This window comes from Apteryx rowi, unplaced genomic scaffold (assembly GCF_003343035.1).
Source record: "Apteryx rowi isolate R43461 unplaced genomic scaffold, aptRow1 scaffold_718, whole genome shotgun sequence".
Classification (NCBI taxonomy): Eukaryota; Metazoa; Chordata; class Aves; order Apterygiformes; family Apterygidae; genus Apteryx; species Apteryx rowi.
This window is the reverse complement of record NW_020451003.1, coordinates 303,701-321,032: the sequence shown is the minus strand read 5'-3', so window position 1 is coordinate 321,032 and position 17,332 is coordinate 303,701. Positions and strand designations below refer to the sequence as shown.

The 17,332-nt window shown below is 49.4% G+C and overlaps 1 protein-coding gene across 4 annotated transcripts in view; it reads left to right on the top strand.

Annotated features, from left to right (window-relative positions):
* The first annotated feature begins 6 nt into the window (after window positions 1-6).
* CSNK2A2 (casein kinase 2 alpha 2) overlaps window positions 7-17,332 on the top strand; it is a 29,236-nt gene continuing 11,910 nt past the window's right edge. The window contains exons 1-3 of one of the 4 annotated variants that reach the window (XM_026087445.1): window positions 7-98; window positions 376-487; window positions 12,844-12,894. The gene's annotated coding sequence lies outside the window, so the exon portion shown is untranslated. Of the gene's footprint in view, window positions 99-375; window positions 488-11,840; window positions 11,939-12,843; window positions 12,895-17,332 lie in introns of those variants that run through there. The other 3 variants (XM_026087442.1, XM_026087443.1, XM_026087444.1) reach the window with 3 other exon arrangements.

Sequence of the window (17,332 nt, the reverse complement as noted above, 5' to 3'; positions counted from 1 at the left end):
GGCCCGGCCGCCGGCAGCCGGGCGCGGGTGTACGCCGAGGTGAACAGCCTGAGGAGCCGCGAGTACTGGGACTACGAGGCGCACGTCCCGAGCTGGGGGTAAAGCGCCCCGCGGGGACCCCCCTTCCCCGGGCGGCCGCCGCCCCCGGCCGCCCCGCAGGCCGCTGCCCGAGGGGAGGCCCCTGCCCCCCCCCCCCGGCGTCGCTTCTCGGGGTGCCCGTGGGTCCTTCCCCGCGGGGAAGCGGGCGGGCGGCTGCGGGAAGGGCCGGCGGGAGGGGAACCCCCCCTCCCCCCCCGCCCCCCATCGCAGCCCGGTGCCCTCTCAGTTATTTTCCTCTCCCTCCGTTCTCCTCTGTCTGTGTTTTGGGGCCTGCAGCAATCAGGACGACTACCAGCTGGTTCGCAAGCTCGGCCGGGGGAAGTACAGCGAGGTCTTCGAGGCCATCAACATCACCAACAACGAGAGGGTGGTTGTGAAGATCCTCAAGGTGAGTGTCCCGGTGATGGCCGCAGGGGCTTGCGGTGGCAGTGGCCCTCGTTTCGTTTTTGAGCTGGGAACTAGCGGGAAAGAAGCTGCGCTAGGGCCAAAAGACTGTTAGATCTCGTCCTGTGCCCCCCAAACTCTTGTTTTTTGCTCTATGGACATTTGGGTGCGGGACCATGTTTGGGGAAATGGATTTAGGCTCCTGTGTGCTGTAGTGATGTTTTGATGTCTCCACCCCTTCTGTCCAGAGTAGCTGGAGCCTGCTCCAGGCCGAGGGCTCCTCGGGGGGAGGAGTGCTGTGAGTCCTGACGTTTGAGCAGTGTTGCATGTGCTGCCTGCGTTTGGTAAATGGTAGCTGGCAATGCCTGTCTGAAGCGGCCCGAGGACTGCCGTGTCAACAGGAGTACGAAGCCCGGAGGGGGAATCCTTTCGTTAACCTTTAGACAGCTGGCACGCAGCCTTTTCAGGGATCAGGCCACGGGATGCTCGGCGGTCAGGATTTAGTAAAGCAAACAAAACTTTAGATGCGGCCTTTTAAAGGATCGGTTACATGGAGGAGAACTTCACCATGGTCAGGTCAAAAATACTATGGAAACTTGAAGAGGCTGAAGGAGACCATCTGATGTTTAGCAGCGTTGGTGACATATTCTGGTTGTGTTGATCGTAGCGAGGTTGGGGTGTGGGGACCTTCTTGCAAAAGTAACCGGTTGTAGTTTGGGACAGCTAAATGCACTGGATTAGTCTCTGTAGGGCACACCTTACTCTGCTTGACGGCGAAGCAGCGTGCTTACGGAGAGGCGTGGTAGCCGTGTTCACAGAAGTCTGTGGTGGTGGTGACCTGGGGGTGGGGATGGGGGGGGTGTCGAGAAACAGAAACCAAAAGGTTGGAACCGAGGTGCTTTTGGCTTTGGTTTGGCTGATGCTTGTGGCTGCTGTTTGCAGAACCGGCAACGCTTCTTACTCGTTCCTCAAGAGCATGTGGGAGCTAGTTTCTGATCACGGGCGTACTAAGAATTTGGACACGTGTTGATCTGCAGCATGCAGGAGGGTTCAGAGCTTGGAAACTTGTCCTTGCAGCCACTAAGGCTGGGAACTACCTAGGATATGGGTCTCTACGCGGGGTCATAGCCTTAAGGCTGGGATGCGTTCGCTAGATATAATCTGATAGTGTGGCTAGCTGGCTAGTTTTGTCTTTGCTCCTTTCCCCGCTCATCCACTGCTCCTGCTTCCTTGGGATCCTCCTTGGCTTCCCAGAGAACTTGTTATCGCCTGTCCAGCCCCAGCTCCTAGGCAAGGTGTGACTTCCCATCAGAGAAAGAGTTAATCGTATCCCTGCCTTGACTCTGGCCAAGGTGGTGGCTAGGTGAGCCGTTGAGGAGAGCCCTGTGGCCAAGTCCCAGCATGAGGGCAGAGCAGTGAGGCTTCTGTGTCCTCTCCAAGTTCTTCTGGCGTGCTGCTCAGGCCTCCCCCTCTTTTGGACGTTTTACCTAGGGTGGTGTGGGGTGGGTTGGTTTGGTTTGTTTTTTAAGCAGGGGCAGGCGGGAGTTTCTGTTTGGAGAGAGAGTAGTCAGAGGTAGCCGGTGTAGAGTGGTGAGTTACAAGATGGCTTGTGGTTAAGCTGAGGAAACCGTGCGCTTCTGTGTGCTGCTCTGGAGCCCCCCTGGTCTCTCCAGGACTGCTGCGGTTTGTTGAGACTGCAGGTCTTGCCCCACATTAAAAGGTGCCACTAGGCCGCGAGACTGCAGAGAAAGTCTTGGGGAAATCTTCTTCCTTGCCTGTTCCCAGCCTAAAGAGCCTCCCCTGGAGCAACGCTCCTCTCGCTGTGGCAGCTGAACTCTGTTGTCTTTAGGGAGCCTGTCAGCACTGAACTGTGAGTCAGCTGGCAAGAGTCATCTGAGGGAGGCTGGGTGCTCCTTCTCCTTGGGGCCTGAATGTGTTGCCGTAACGCCCTGCAAGCAGGGGACTGGATTGTCCCAGATTTGAGGTAGATGGCATTGCTACCAGTTCCCCTGGCTTCCCCCTACTTGCATTAACATGCAGACAGCATTCCTGCAAGTGAGCAAGGAAAAGCAGAAAGTCCAGATAAATAAAGATGAACTTTCTTCTCAGCGGAAAGTGGGTCAGTGAAAAGCGAGTTTCAGAACATCATGTTGTATACGTTATGAAAACCTGTGAAGTGTGGCAATAACATCACTCTCTGATCTGTGGAAAGTGCCTCTGGTTTCCTGTAGCTAGACTCAAACTTAATTGCAAATGTAATTACACGTATTTACAGTGGAGCCTTAACAAATAGGCCGGGCCTCTCTGTTTCTCTTAATTCAAGTTGGATTCTATGAGGTGGGAAACGTGACCAAAAGTCGTCAGGTTTTTGTGTGGCTGTGGGGGTGGGAGAAAGGGAAAAATTGCTGGGTGATGGATGCTGCTGTTTAGCACAGTCACTCCTTTCTCTGTGCCGTCTCTTGAGAGGAGAATTTAAGTTATGCATTAGAATGATCTTTAGCAAGAGTCACTGTCTTAATATCTGTGCCTCTCGTTAGGTGACTGAGATCTCTTCCCAGCCTTGCTCTTCAACGGAGCTTATCCTTACTGAGCTCAAGTTAGTATTGTAGCAGGTACTTTCCCCTGCCTTTTTTCCCCCTTTCTTTGGTACTGTGGTACCTGATCATCTTGCACCCTCCTCCAGAGAGGTCAGGAAACTTTATCACCCTGTCTCAGATGCAGAACTGAGCCACAGAGATTTCCTGTGTGACTTTGGGCAAGTCCCTTAGCCTCAACAAAGTCAAGACTAGAGCAAAGGTCCCAGTCTGGTGCTGCATGAACAAGATAACTGCCCTTCCTCTTCAAGCAGCCACTTGCCTCCTTTAAGTACCCCGTGACTCTTAACATTGGACAAGGCCGAGGAGCTAATGGCTCTGATTTCTGATTGGTATCAGAATGCCCCAGGCCATTTGGGCTTGCATAAAGCAAGATGTCTCACTCCCCTGACTATTCCAGTACAGAACAGTGCCTTCCTGTTCTGCTACCCCATGTGCAGGACCAGGTTGGAACTGTGATGCTCTTAATGTCGCTGTCTTCAGGAAACTTTTGCAGTTCTACTTTAAAAGCAAATGAAGCAAGCAAGTTCCTTAGCATAGCACTGCAGCTAGACACCAGGGTGCTCTGTGTGGGACAGTGTTTGCAAAGGCAAGGCAGGAGCCCTGGCTTGCCCCACAGACACCCTCTGCCAGCATTCTCCAAAAGCTTTTATCTCTAGAAGTGAGGCAGAGGGCAACTCGCCAGCTCTTTGGCATGTTCAGGGAGTAAAAATTCAGCAAAACAAGAGCCATGGAGCTGAAGTCATCCTCGGTATGTAGTGGAGTGCTCAGCTCTGTGCTGTCCTTCCTGCCCATCTCAGGTGTAGGGCATGGAGTCGATCAGCAGCTGTGTTCCTGCAGTCCCCAGCTGGTGTGTGAGGCTCTTGTGGGCTTTTTGATCTGGCTGACTTCAGTGCAGCTGTGGACATGCTTCCTCCATGCTTAGGGGAGGGCCAAGCCAGGAGCAGGGAACATGTGAACATGTCGTGCCTGTGCTTCTGTGTTGTGCTTCAATTTGATGCCAATATTCAGCTCACAGAATGAGATCCGATATTCTTCTGCACATACAAGCGAAGTTTAAGATGTTTGTTTCCAGTGAGTTATGTATTGTTGACGTCCAGTGCAGCTATCTACAGCGCAACTTTGGTCTTTCTTATTGCAACCACAAGAGGTTAGGTTTTTTTTTTTGGTGGACCACTGAGTTTGGTCTGCAGCCTTTGCGCTGTCTCTTTGATGAACTTCTCATTTCTGTTACCAGCTAATGTAGCTCCAAAGTGTCTGCAGTCTCCTTGCGTACCTCCATACTGGAGGAAAAAACCACGTTCCTGGGGGATGTGAACAGCATTGCAAGTTGCTGCTCTAAAAGATAAACTTTTCACATTGCTCGTAATTCCTGTGGGTGACTCTTTTTGTTAAAGTTACCTACAGTTATGGCTGTCGGTGAGCTTCAGCTCTACTGCAGTGTCCTTCACAGCCTGTTCTATTGTAGCATTTACCACCCATCTGAGTGTCTGCCCAAGGCAGAGTTTATAGCATCAATATTGTCAGCTCTGTGCAGGAGCCTTCCTGCTTTCCTCATACGTGTGTCTATGTACAGTCTGTTTGCCTGTAGAGCATTAAACCACCCCATAAAGAGACTGTTCTGTTCCCTTGTATAGCTACTATCTGAATAGGCAAAACACACAAGCAGAAGTTAGGGAAAGAGTGCAGTTATAAGGAGAGGGACCAGCGAAACAGAGATTCTGCAGCAATGATGAAATAGCCCCTTTCTCCTTTGGTGGCTTTTGTCCCTCTGTGCTGAGTCCATGAACTGGAACTTTCAACCGTGTACTTGGTTTCACAAGTGCATTCTTGTTTTTTTTTTTTTTTTTTTCCCCTGTTCCCCCTTCTGGGTTGTATAAACCCTCCAGAGCCACTGCCCTGACTAGGGGCTGCTACATGGTCCTTTCAGTGTCGCACTCCGAATGATCCCCCTGGGAGCTAGGGATCAGTTTGGGGGATAGCCCTGCAGCTCCAGTAATTCTTCTGCTGTCTCTATTAGAGCTGTCATATATAGGCATGCCCTAAGGGTGCRTGGGGAAAGGGGTTTGAAATGACTCTCTTGGTATGAAGAAGGGACTGCGCAGGGAAATAGGATCGGACGATGTTGGTCCCTCAGGGCTGGAGCTTTTGACTGCATCACTGACTTTCCACCAAAGCGGTTGACCTTCCGCCAACGCTGTTCAATGTCTGCTCCTGGTAGTTCTGTGTTTTCTGCTACTCCTGCGTTTGCGCTCACTGAATCAGCTCTCCCTGGCCCACTTCCTCCTCTAGCAGGACTGAAATGAGCCCTTTTGCAAGAGAGCTGGGTGCCCAGCTCTTCTCTTTTAAACATCTGTTGCCCACACTGAGCTTGGCACAGTTCGCTTGTTTGGAGCTGAGATCAACTGAAACGGTACAGGGTGTCTAGCAGAGGTCTGGAGATGCAGCTCATAACTCAAAGGGTTGTGTCCTACCTTCCAGGAATTGGTGAGTTATAAAATTGCGACTCTTGTGAGRAGGAGGAGGAGGAGGGTGAGTTACAGTAGTCTGTCTGTTTGCATTAGCCTAGGGCAGAATCTGAACGAGTGTTTCCAATTCCCTGCTATGGTGGTGGTGGGCAATCAGGATTTGGTCCTTGTGTGTCTCCCTTTTAGTTGACTGCAGAAGTCTTGATGTATTGTGGGCCGAGTCCTGTGTCCTGTAGCTCCAGAAAGGGGTTATTTCAGGGATGTGCTGTGGGGGGGAGAAAAGGTGTTCAGAAGAAAATAGATGCTGCCTTCAGAATGCTTCCTGATACCTCACTTGGATTAAAAAGCAAAAAAGTGGATTAAAAAGCAAAAGTGCTTTAGCAGTTTCAGGGTGAGTTTTTTTTCTCTTTTCTAAAATTCAAGAGCAGCTCTGGAGAGGAAGGGTTGCAGCTTCCATWATGGAAGCTGCAAGGTGCAAACAACTGACAAATTGCTAACACAAGTGGGCTTCTTGATTGATATATATATATATGTATATTTTTTTTTTTGTGGCTCTTTTGAATATGATTCTTTGGTTTCCCAGCTGATGTCTGACAAAATAAACACTGCTGTTCTGAAGCCAGTTTTTCTATTGAGCAACTGGCATCAGGCTTTATAGGCAGATGATTACGACCCTTTCGATAACACTTGCTAGAGATAAATGAGGTTTTTAGTGCCAGCTTACATGTTTAAAGCCTGTTATGTGGATGCTGGTCAGGTCTTTTTCTGGTCTTGGACTTTGTATGTCGAGATTTGCCTACTTGTTCACTGGAACAATTGTGGTGTTTCTTGGCTATTGAGGTTTGGTGAGTGAAGAATAGACCTCTCTGTTTAAATATGCTTTGCGTGTGGTGGGACAAATGGCATTAGTTTCCTCGGGCTTTGTATCTTTTGACTGCTAAACCTTCTGCCCTGCTGTACTAACTAGGGTTCCTCTTCAGAGCACCTGCTGGGCAAAACCCAGCACCTTCTGGGACTCCTTCAGGGCATCGTGTGTGCTCCTCAGCTGGCCAGTAAGTGCATGCTGCCTCATGAACTGCTTTTGGCTAATGTAAAATGATTTTTACACTTTGAATCTAACTTGGATCTTGCTTCTTTTTCTGGTCACCGTTCTTTTTTTTGTTTAGTTTTTCYGTAAGTGTGGAAATATTCAGAAAACTCTGAATAACAAAGTTCTTGAATTCARGCAAAGACAGAAGAATAAAGTGATATGTCCGCTGGTTATTGGGGAAGTCTGGAACTGAAAAATCTGACAAATGTGTGTTTCCCTTGCTTTAGAAACCAAGCAAAAATATGATTAACCAGGCAGACATCTATTCATTCCAGACAGGAAGTGATGGTTGCAGTCTTATATTTAAAGGTTTATCTTAGCAAACAATGTTAATTCTCCCAGCTGGTGTTTGCTGCAGCTGGACTCTTTCCCTGCTAACAAGTTTACACGATTTCTGACATAATGACCTGGGATCTGATCTCTTGGTCACAGAGAGGWTTTTTGCCTGCACCTACCTGAGTACAAAGCAACTGCTCATCACATGCCACTTGTCACCTCTGCCAAGGGAAGGCCCCGTGCGAATGCTCCCTGATCTCTTCAGACAAAAGCAGTTGGGTTAGCTCTGGCCACTTTCATTGCCTGTTCTGTCCCAGCTGCCTTTGAAGTAGATTGAAGAATCCTCATGTGATCCTTTCAGCCAGTAGGGTGGGAGACCTGCAGTGACAGGTCACCAGCTGGTGACAATTGCATGAGTTCAGGAAGGACCATCCAGCCTCCTGTGGCTTGAGGTCACCTCGTCCCTCTGCTCTGGGTGTTCAGCATAGTGGACCACCATAAGCTCTAGRTCTTGTCTCCGCTGTCCACAGCCACCTCACGTCTAGTTTGCCTGAGAAAGGAAGCAATTACCTAGGAAACTGGAAGACTGGCTTGTGCTAGACAGTCATGTTGCTCTGAGGGTACTGCTGCAGTTGAAGTAATTAAACCCCTCCCAGTGTAGACACAGTTAAACTGAGACATGTCTTTTAGCCTGGTTTCCTATGGAAACGAGCCTTATGCAATCCTGCTGTCTGTCAGCCTCTTCTCCCACTCCCCCCCCCCAGTAATTTTTGCACTCATTGGACAATTTCAACCAAATGTGACAGAAGTCTCCAAGCTGTCAAGTTTCTACAGATTTCATGGAAATAGGTGTTTGCATAGAGCAGAGGGACTCTGTCTCTTGAGGGAAAGGCTGCAGCGAGAGTTTGACTCGTACTGGTCACTGGAGAAGCCAAGCAGGAAAGAAAGCRTTGAAATGCCTCTACTGTGGGAACGGATTGAGTTGGAGTGTGCGCCTTTATAAAATGTTGCCTTGCAAATATAGGCTGGTCAAACTTGGAAGCAGCGAATTTCATCTAGGTGTCAACTCCATTCCTCTGCTGGAAATCCCCCTTCCAGGGCAGGGGGGAACTGAGCCGTGTATGCAGCATAACCTGAAATGCCACAGTTCATAGTTTGGTATAAGAAAATAGCCCCAAATAGGTGCTATTAAAATATTCAGGCCGTAAGGGGCGGTGTCTTAGAAGCTATCCCTGCTGGGAGAGGCAGATGGTTGGAGGCCATAATAGCTTCAGCAGTTTGCATTTAATCCATGTGTGTTTGGAGTCAACACCCTTGGAGAGACAGATCGGGTGACCGTGAGAGACAGTTGTAGCAACCCAGACTTAATCCTGGGTGCTCGGAGGATATGCTGCAGATTGACTGCGATTTCAGCAGTCCCGGGGCCTGGGGGTGGGAGGGAAAGCAGCAGAATTTCTGTGGTTGTGACCATGTAGCTCGAGTCAGCTGGTTTGCATTACTGGCCATGCGTTGCGGTGGTTTGCACCGCTGCTTTTGACTTGACAGATGGGGTAATCCAAGAGTTTGGGCTTGGAGTCGGTTAGCGGCATTCAGTTTTGGGGCAATAACGTGTTACTGCACAGTAAATTGCATTTACAGTTTTAACTGGAGTGATGAGCTCTGTCTGGCATGGTATGACGTGTGTGGGTAAGAGATGGCACGTGCTTAGTCAAGGTTGCAGGGTGAAAGCCATGTGGAGGGGAGGCCAGAGACTGCCACTGCTTTCTCCTGCAAACTTGAACTGGGGAAATCCTCTGTTCCCCGAGTGTTACCCTCCGAGGGAAACTTCCCGGTGGTAGCTTTTCCTTGAAGATTTTTTTTAACCTGTGGCATTTCTCCCCTCCTCATCCTTATTTACTTAGCGGCAGGAAATTCTGTCCTGACCAGTGGATAGGGCTAGGGAGAGCGTTCTTGCATCAGCGTTCCTTAAAGCCACTTGGCAAGGGAGCTTGCCGAAGGGAGCAGGGTTTCCCATACCGCTGCCCGGCTCGGAAGTGCCCGAGGGAGGCCAGCGGGGCCTTTGCCCTGGATCGCACCCAAGCCATGCGCRGGCAGCCTGGTCCGAGCTGGGCGCTGCCGACGCTTAGCAGTAAAATTGCAAACAGCAAGCAGCTCTGCGTTTGGTTGAGATGGGGTTCGCTGGAGTGTTTTTCCTCGGTGGCCATGGAGATGCTGCTTTTGATGTTTCAGCGATTATCTTCAGGTGTCTTACCCTCCTTCTCCCCTTCATTCCCAAAGTTGCTGAATCTCTCTGCTCATGTCTTTTGAGAAGTGTGTGTATGTGTTTGGGGGGTGGGGGGATAGATTTCTGGCAGAGATTGAGCTGGACATCTTTATCTCACTTCRAAAAAGGTAGAAACACGTGGAAGGGACTGCGAGGGGGAAGAAAGCGTGTCCTGCCCCGGTGGGAGTGGTTGCTATGGAAGGAGAAATGGAAACCTCGCGTTAGAGGGGTATCCTCTCTACTTAGCTGATGCGAAAGGCCTTTGAAATAAGTACGGTATAAAGAAAAAGGTCTTCCAAAGGTGGCCTTTGGACACTGTGCTCCTCTTGGCCGTGTTCAGGCATGGTTTTGGCTCCTGCTGAGGTGGGAGTGTCGCAGCAGAGGGGCTCTGCACGCGAGGGCCTGACAGTAGCCAGGCCGTCCGGCAAGCTCATTAAGGACGGCAGCAGCCCYGCGATCTCTTTGAAGTTACTTGGAGTACAGCTTGCGTGCGCGTCTGCCTCGCTGGACGGGCAGAGTAACTGAATTACGGCCTCTAATTCCATCTCGGCCTTCTGGTGACGATCAGCGCCTGGGAACAAAGCGAGGGTGGCGTCCGTCGCCACGCTGACGTAGATGAAATTAGGCCCTAACGAAGCGTCTTCCTGTCAGGTTCAGAAACGTGGCCTCGGTCTCGGGGGTTTCCGACCCTTGCTCTGGCTGCCTCTCCCTGTCTGTCCRACCTTTTTCCTGGCTCCGAGTGCTTCGGTGCTGCCCCTTCCCCAGCGAGCCCCGCCAGGGGGTTGCTCCGGCTCTGGCTGACAGCTGCAGCGGCCTTGCTGCCGTTTTGCACAGTGGCTTTATGAGGTGCTGACGCCCTCCGTACCGGCATTGCTGTTATTTTTGGCACTTTGCTTCAGGCTGAGATTCTCATCTTTTGGCTTGAAAGTCTAGCTCCTGCCTTTTAACTTGGAGGAGGAGGAGGGCAGAATTTGAATCTGAAGGTTTCGGCTACCTGAAGAGCCTAGAAAGATAGCATATTTTATCACGTATATAAATACCAGATTTTCCCAGTATATCTAAAGCTTCTGCTCCTTCTCTTCTCTGCACATACATTCCTTTGAGGGATTTAAAACCCAAGGTTTGTCTTGGATTCACCTATAACAGGAACTTGAATTGCCATGTCGGTACTCTGCAGCCGTTCTCCAAGCAAGAGGCTGCAGCAGGGGCAAGTTGATGGGGACTGAGAGCTGCTGAGCTCTTGTGGCTCCTCATCCTGTGCACAGAAGGGTGCTGTGGAGTTGCTGACACCTCAGAGCTTGAGTCACTTTGGTAAGATGCCTCTTACCCCTTCACCTCTTTCCTCCTCTCCTAACAGACCAGACTCTCCAAGCTGGAAGGTGAATGTTGCAGAAAACTAAACTGCTGGAAATAAGTGTTCCCATGAGCAAACCTCAYGATAGGGCAGGGGCTTTACCAGTCCACGTAAGATGTCTCTGTGGCTCTCTGTAATGGTACTGGTGGGGCAGGAGGGGCCCTTCCAGCTCTGCGATGAGGCAAGACTCCTGGAGTCAGCAGTGATAGGCAACTGGTGATGTCTGCGCTGGTCAAGAGCCAGGTTTAAAAAGCAAACAAACAAACTCTCCCCCTCCCCCCCTTTTTTTTTTTTAGCTGACATTAGTGTGAAGTATTGGCAAATCCTGTAACTTGTTTCAGAAGAGAAAGTACTAACAAAAAGGAAAGAAATCTCTCTGAAAGCAGCCTGGAAGTCACCTTTTTTTTTTAGCTGCTCTGTTGGCCTTTTCCTTCAAGCAGGCACAGCACTAAAGTTGTCCTGGAAGTGGATGAGTTACAGAAATGATCATTCCTTTGCGCGGAAATGAACTGCTGGATCAGCAGAGCGTAACAGCTAACCCAACCTACAAGCCCCCCTGACTTGGGAGCAGCTGTTCTTTGTCACTCTCTGCAGGGTGATGTCCAGAGCAAAGCTTGCTTTGCAGAGGGAGTTCCTGGGACCACACGGATTTGATGAGGAGTCAAAACTGTTTRAAATATCCTTACACTTTAAAAATAATTGTGGTGTATAGGTGCAGTAACATGCCATGCAGTTGGGTCTCTGCTCTTGGGGGTGGTTGCAAAACAGTCTCGCATGTAGTTGGACACAGCAATTTGGGACCTTATTAGAAATGTTGGTGCTGGAGAATCTCAGGTCTTCATTTCGTTGCATTAAAGCACTCTTTGGAAGAAGTGCACTGGGCAGCAGTAAGGAGCAAAAAATTGTGTTATGCTGGTAAACAGAGGCTGTGAATGAGATCTACCRTGTTTGTCCTGTGGCTCTAAACATATAACATGGAATTAGTGTGCTGAGATTTCCGCATAGCAGTCCAAGACACTTTTAACCACAGTTACTTGGAGTCACAACTATGTTTATGTCTAGAGTGGTTAGACTTCCCCTGATGGGCGAAAAGCTTTCACTGAAGAGAGGAAGATCCTAGTTTGTTCGAGGTGTTTGTCTCCTGTGTGCCAGCCCCTTTGTGTCTGCTCTTTGAAGCTAGAAATGTTCTCATGTGAGGGTGGGAGCAGGGGGAGGAGGGAGGTAATGTGATTCCGTCAAAATCGCTGGCAAAAATTGGTGCTAATTTCTGAAAGGACTCTCACTTCTAATTGCTTTTGTGTATTTAAGCCAGTGAAGAAAAAGAAGATAAAACGTGAGGTTAAGATTCTGGAGAATCTGCGTGGTGGCACCAACATCATTAATCTGATTGACACTGTCAAGGATCCGGTGGTAGGTGCCTGTGTGTCTTGGTGTGAGTGGTGGGCTTGCCTTCCCGCCAGCTGCAGGCAGGGCCCTGGGCCTCCTGTAGGCCCCTGCCAGCGTGACTTCTGCTCTTGGCTCGGGTTTGGTGCTGACTGTGCCCGTGCCTTTGTGCTAGCCAGGGGTGAGCAGTGTCCAGCTCATTAGGGTCTCCTGAGATGAATTGGTTTGGATGAGCTGATGTTCCTTTCCATGCTGCCCAGACTCTTTTACGCCCCCTCTGTATCTCTTACGAGTTTCCCCTGGCTGATGAGGGAGAAGTTCTGTGGTTCTCCATGTTTTGTAAGAAAGCAGAGACTGCAGCCTTCCAGCTGCTGTCTGGCCTCTGGAACACAGGTGTCTCCCAAGGCAATTAGTTATTAAGCACTTCTCATCCTTCTGGTTGCTGTCCTGCCCACTAACCAGAGGTTATATCCTTTGCCTGCCTTGCCACAATTTCCCCATTCCCAGGAAGTTTTCTTTGACTAGCAGCTGGCTGAGGCCTGTGACTCCCAGCTTGCTGTCAGCCGAGGAGAGGAAATGAYGCTGTTGTAGTGTTGGCAGTCCTGGCTGACCTTCCTCCTGCGATCGGCTGYGAGGTCTTAGCCCCTGATGCCACCTTTCACCTTGCCCGGTGCTATCTCTGCTCGGTGGAGTGGGGGAGCAGCACTGGCCGAACATGCTGTGTTGGCGCTTGCTGCGTGGGGCATAAGGGGAGCTTGCGTCAGCCCGGTGACGGAGCAGGGTTGTGTTTCTCTCGCATTCCTGCTCCTGCCCTGCTCTCTGCAGTGAGGGTTGGGCAGGAAGCTAGAGCTTTCTCAAGTCTCTTGAAGCAAATAAAGGTCAAGAGGGTGTTTTAAACCATGACTCTCTCTCTCTCTCTCTTTCTCTTGCAGTCAAAGACCCCTGCTCTGGTTTTTGAGTACATCAATAACACAGATTTTAAGGTGAGTCTGCCCAGTTGTGGAGGGGGGAGGCTTCCCATTTCTGTTAAGGTTGCAGTGCATGTGGGTTATTGGATATGTTTTGAGAGGCTGAGAGGGGAATTGGCATTTGTCCCTGTGTCAGCTTTACCTTCCTTCCCTGGCTTAAATGAGAAACTTSTGAAGTTACTAAGTAGACTCTAGATGAGAAGGAATAAAAAGCTTGTGTGTTGCATCTTCTCCTCACTTTGAAGGGTAAGTTCAACAGGTGTAGAAAATAGGAGGGATGACCAGATCTTCTTACTCCTTTCTCAATTTAGTGATCACTGTTGTGCTGTATTTTCAGTCCAAGTTAATCCCTGTGCTGCGCTGCTCTCTTTATGGCAGCGCAGTTGATGGAGATGATAACTCTGCTTTGTGTTGAAATCCCTTCAGACCTGGGGACTGTGGGGTGTCTGAGGCTGGAGAGCAGATCTCCCACTCCCAGTGGGCCCGAGTAGGGGATCGAGGAGGCCTGAATGAGTCTTAAGAGCTGTTCTCCCATCCCAGGCTGCAGTGTATTCACTGTCTCTTCTGATTTCTGGGGAGCTCCAGGTGGAATTACTTGTTTCCAAAGTGGGAGTCCTTCTACCCGAGTGCAGCAGCAACTGGATGTGCTGCTGTGAAACACTTCTGGCTGGCAGAAGCAAGTTGATATACAAAAGAGATATGTAATTAGTAACCACACCAATTTTAATGGTATCTTCGCTTCCCCCATGTGAATTTTTACCATAAGTTATTAAGTCGGTGGTGGAGAATTAAYTGAGCAATTGTCATTAGAAAGCCAGCAATCATCACTTACTGCACTGCTTGGAGATCTTTTTCGTTCCTTGTTATAGGACAATGTTTTTTTCTTCGCGTCTTTACTGGAGCGTTGTGTAGATCAACGCATGGTAGGATGCAGCTTCAGCGTGTGTACTAAACGCCCAGAGAAGGACTTGCGGTCGTTGGTGGTGGAAAGGAGGGAGTTTGTGAGCTAGCCCATGGGCTGTGAAGCCACATGTGTTGTTTCCATCCCTTTGGAGTTGGTCTAGCAAGTTGAGCGCCGCTGTGCGGGATGCTGAGCATAGCCAGAGCTGTAACCGTTCTAGCTGTGGTGTTTTTAGTGCTACTTAATGTCCTGTAGAGACTAGACTAATAGTAACTTGCAGCAGTGTCTGCCCTGACAGCTCTGGGTAGGGAGATAAGCGTTACCCYGTCAAGTAAACAGCAGGGAGAGGAGTCCTATGTGGTGACCTTTCAGGGCTAATTAAAGCGGGCTTGGTTTGTCCRGGTTTCGCTAGCATCGGCTGGGTTATTCCAGGGCCTTGTGTACTGTGGGGAGCGTGTGCCTGTGCTTCTCCTGGTGACCCAGGGACTCTCAAGGAATAAGGTTGTTGCCAGAAACTTTTAACTTTCTAATTAGAAATTTTCTTCCTTTTTTTTTTTTTTTAAATATATGTCTTGAAACAACAGAATAGATTCCTAGGGCAGTGGGACACCCTGCTGAGGATTGCTTTGTGTGCCTTTAGCCAAAATGTGATCATGCCACAATGTGGTGTCCTTAGAGGGGGAAAAATTATCCTCAGAGATACCACCCAATAACTGAAATATGTTCATGAGCTTTAAGCAGTACTTGAAACTGGTGGCCAGTAGGTATTCTGGCTAAAAAATGCAACCCTGGCTGGTAGGCCTCGGAGTGAGTTGTAGGTCAGCCCCCTGCCACCGCCACACTGAGAGCAGTTGCAGGCACTTTTGCAGCCGTTAAGATGACATTGATCTGGCCCCAGCAGAAAGCAGTGYTGGGTTCTGGCTGAACTGGAAGTAACTACATTATTTTGTAGCAGATCGCTTCTAGGCTCACRGGAGAAGGCCTGACTTGAGGAACCACCAGAATCGCAGCCATAGATGTCCAAGGCTGAGAGAGCTGATGCTTTTTGCTGACACTGATTGGTACAAGGCAGGAATAACTTGTCTTGGGAATACAGTCATGTCCCCCAGGGCATGCAGTATTCATGTTCAGAGCTTATAACCTGAATTTCACTAGCTRTGTATGGACCATGTGGGTTATTTGACCTTGCCCCCTCCACCATCTGTCTGGGTAGGTTCTTAGGGCCACAGCTAACTGGCAGCTTGCAGAACTGCTGCATGCACACAGGTGTCTGTGGATATCTTCTTTTATACTGAAGCCTCTGAGCTGTTTCTTCACTTACTCTGGAGTGATGCCAAGCAGAAAGTGCACAGAGTAGATGAGACCAGTTGTGTTAGAGGCCTTCGTGTTAGAGGCCTTCGTGTTAGAGGCCTTCGTGTTAGAGGCCTTCGTGTTAGAGGCCTTAGCTTGGTCCAGCCCTCTACACATGAAGCAAGCTGGAGAGCACCCAGAGTCATATTGTCTCTGTTATTGTCCCTTCTGTCCTTCTATTGTCCCTGCTGCTTCACAGTCCTAATTTCCCTGCCAGGCAGTCAAATTCGGCTGTGATTAAATGCCATGTGAGCTAATCCCAGTGACAGGGACCTCTTCTCTTTGTTTTGAGGTGGTAGCTCCTGATCCACCCATCTCTGCATTGGCTTCTAGACTCTGCAATACTGATGAGTACCATATGTCTCCCTCWAATCGTCTTCAGGGTGTGTGAAGGGTTCCCAAAGCAATTCCCAAGGCAGCTTGTGTACTACAGGTGGTTGCCAACTATGTAGGCTTGCATTTTTCTCTGTTTGTGATACTTGTTTACAAGCTTGGATATCTCCTTATCAGTTGTCTCCTTTCTGGCAGTTGCTTTTCTTCAGCAAAAACAACCTTTTTGCTTAATGATAATTCTTTCACCCTTTCAAAGGGTAGTTGTTACTATTGATGTCTGTGCACTCATGAGAACTGCAGCCAGGTTCCCTCAGCTTTCTATGTGTGGGCAGAAGCTGGGGTTTTGTAGGTGCTACCAAGACTATGGCCGCAGATGATCCCTGATCATCAGTGCAAACTCATATTCCACTAGGCTTGACTATTTTTAAATGACAGGAGAAACAGCCTTACATAATACCTCTCTAGAATTGATTATGTTGTCTTAAACTACCTGGCTGGATCCCTTCTTAAACTGATGGTTCTATGCTCATAGGGATAATGAGTCAGAACTTTGATTAAATGTATATTTTGCTGTGGGAGGAAGGCAGCTTGTATGTGGCCCGTGTTTCTCTTCAGATCTGTTGTATAACTGGTCATCTGTGAGTACTCAAGCTACACACAGTCATCTGCCTTAAATTGTAGCTGTACTGCAGAACCATGCAATCGAGCCAGTAATCATTAGCRAAAAGAAATGCCTTATTTCTAATTGGTTTCAAAGTACAAACGGGACGCTGTCCCTCGACCACTGTAAGTTGTCATGTATTTTGTTTAATCCCTGAGTGCACCTGACACTGTGCAGGCCCTTCACTGACTTGAAGAGACAAATCTCTTGGGTAAGAAAGGGGCAGAGCTGGGACTCCAGCAGCAGTACTGTTTTGGATTTGCTACTTTGTTCTTCAAACAACAACAACAAAAACCACTAGCAGGTTTGCAGCCGGCTAGGAAGGATGGGCAGCAGAGGTGAGCAGTGAATGGTCCTTTCAGGATCTTCATTGTGTTGCTGTTGTGGAGACAGAGGACTTTTGAGTGAAACCTTCTGCTTCTTGTACACCTTGGTGAACTTTCARGCCAAGTTGCTGTGAGGAAGTGTGTACCTGTGTTTTATCTTTGTACATCTCAGATTAGTTTGAAAAATAGTTGTTGTCCTCCATAGGGGAATGCAGAAACATGAAAGAGATTCTCCTCCCTTGTATGGCTGCCAAGGCCCGGGATGCTTCGGAAGCTGCTGCCTGCTCTGCACCCCAAAGCAGTGTCTTTCAGGGCTCAGCCCTTCTCCGAAAGCTTCTAGGAGCCACCCTGTTGCCTTGCAGATGCTGCTTGCTGCACATAGCCAGCTTTAACTTCTGTTAGCCCTGTGGAGGAGGGGAGCATGTCTGTGCCTTCTCGGGTGCTAATGGAATTAGTTTACAATTGGTTACATGTGTGCCAAAAAAGCACTGAAAGCTGGGGAGTGGTGGAAACTGCCAAGGGGTGAGTTTGGCCTTTCCCAATGTGGTATACAGAGGAAGGAGACTGGCCCAGGTCTTTGAGGCCCTGTGTGATCTGGAGCACTGGCAGTTGGCTGTGCAGATATTTTAGGTGGGTTTGAGACAGCAAGCCCTGCAGTGATGTTTCTGGTAGCTCTACTCCAAAGAGCCAGGCTTTAAGAGCAGAGTATGGGAGATGTCTGCAAAGCAGGGGGTCTGCTCTCACCTGCTAGGCTGGGCAAAGGGGATTTAGAGTTCTCCATTGAAGCTTTCCCAGGGCAGCTGCTGTGTTGGACCAGCTTGCGGTGGAAACATCCACCTGGCTGCATGGGGCAGGGGAGCAGGGAAGGGCCGAGAGAGCCTG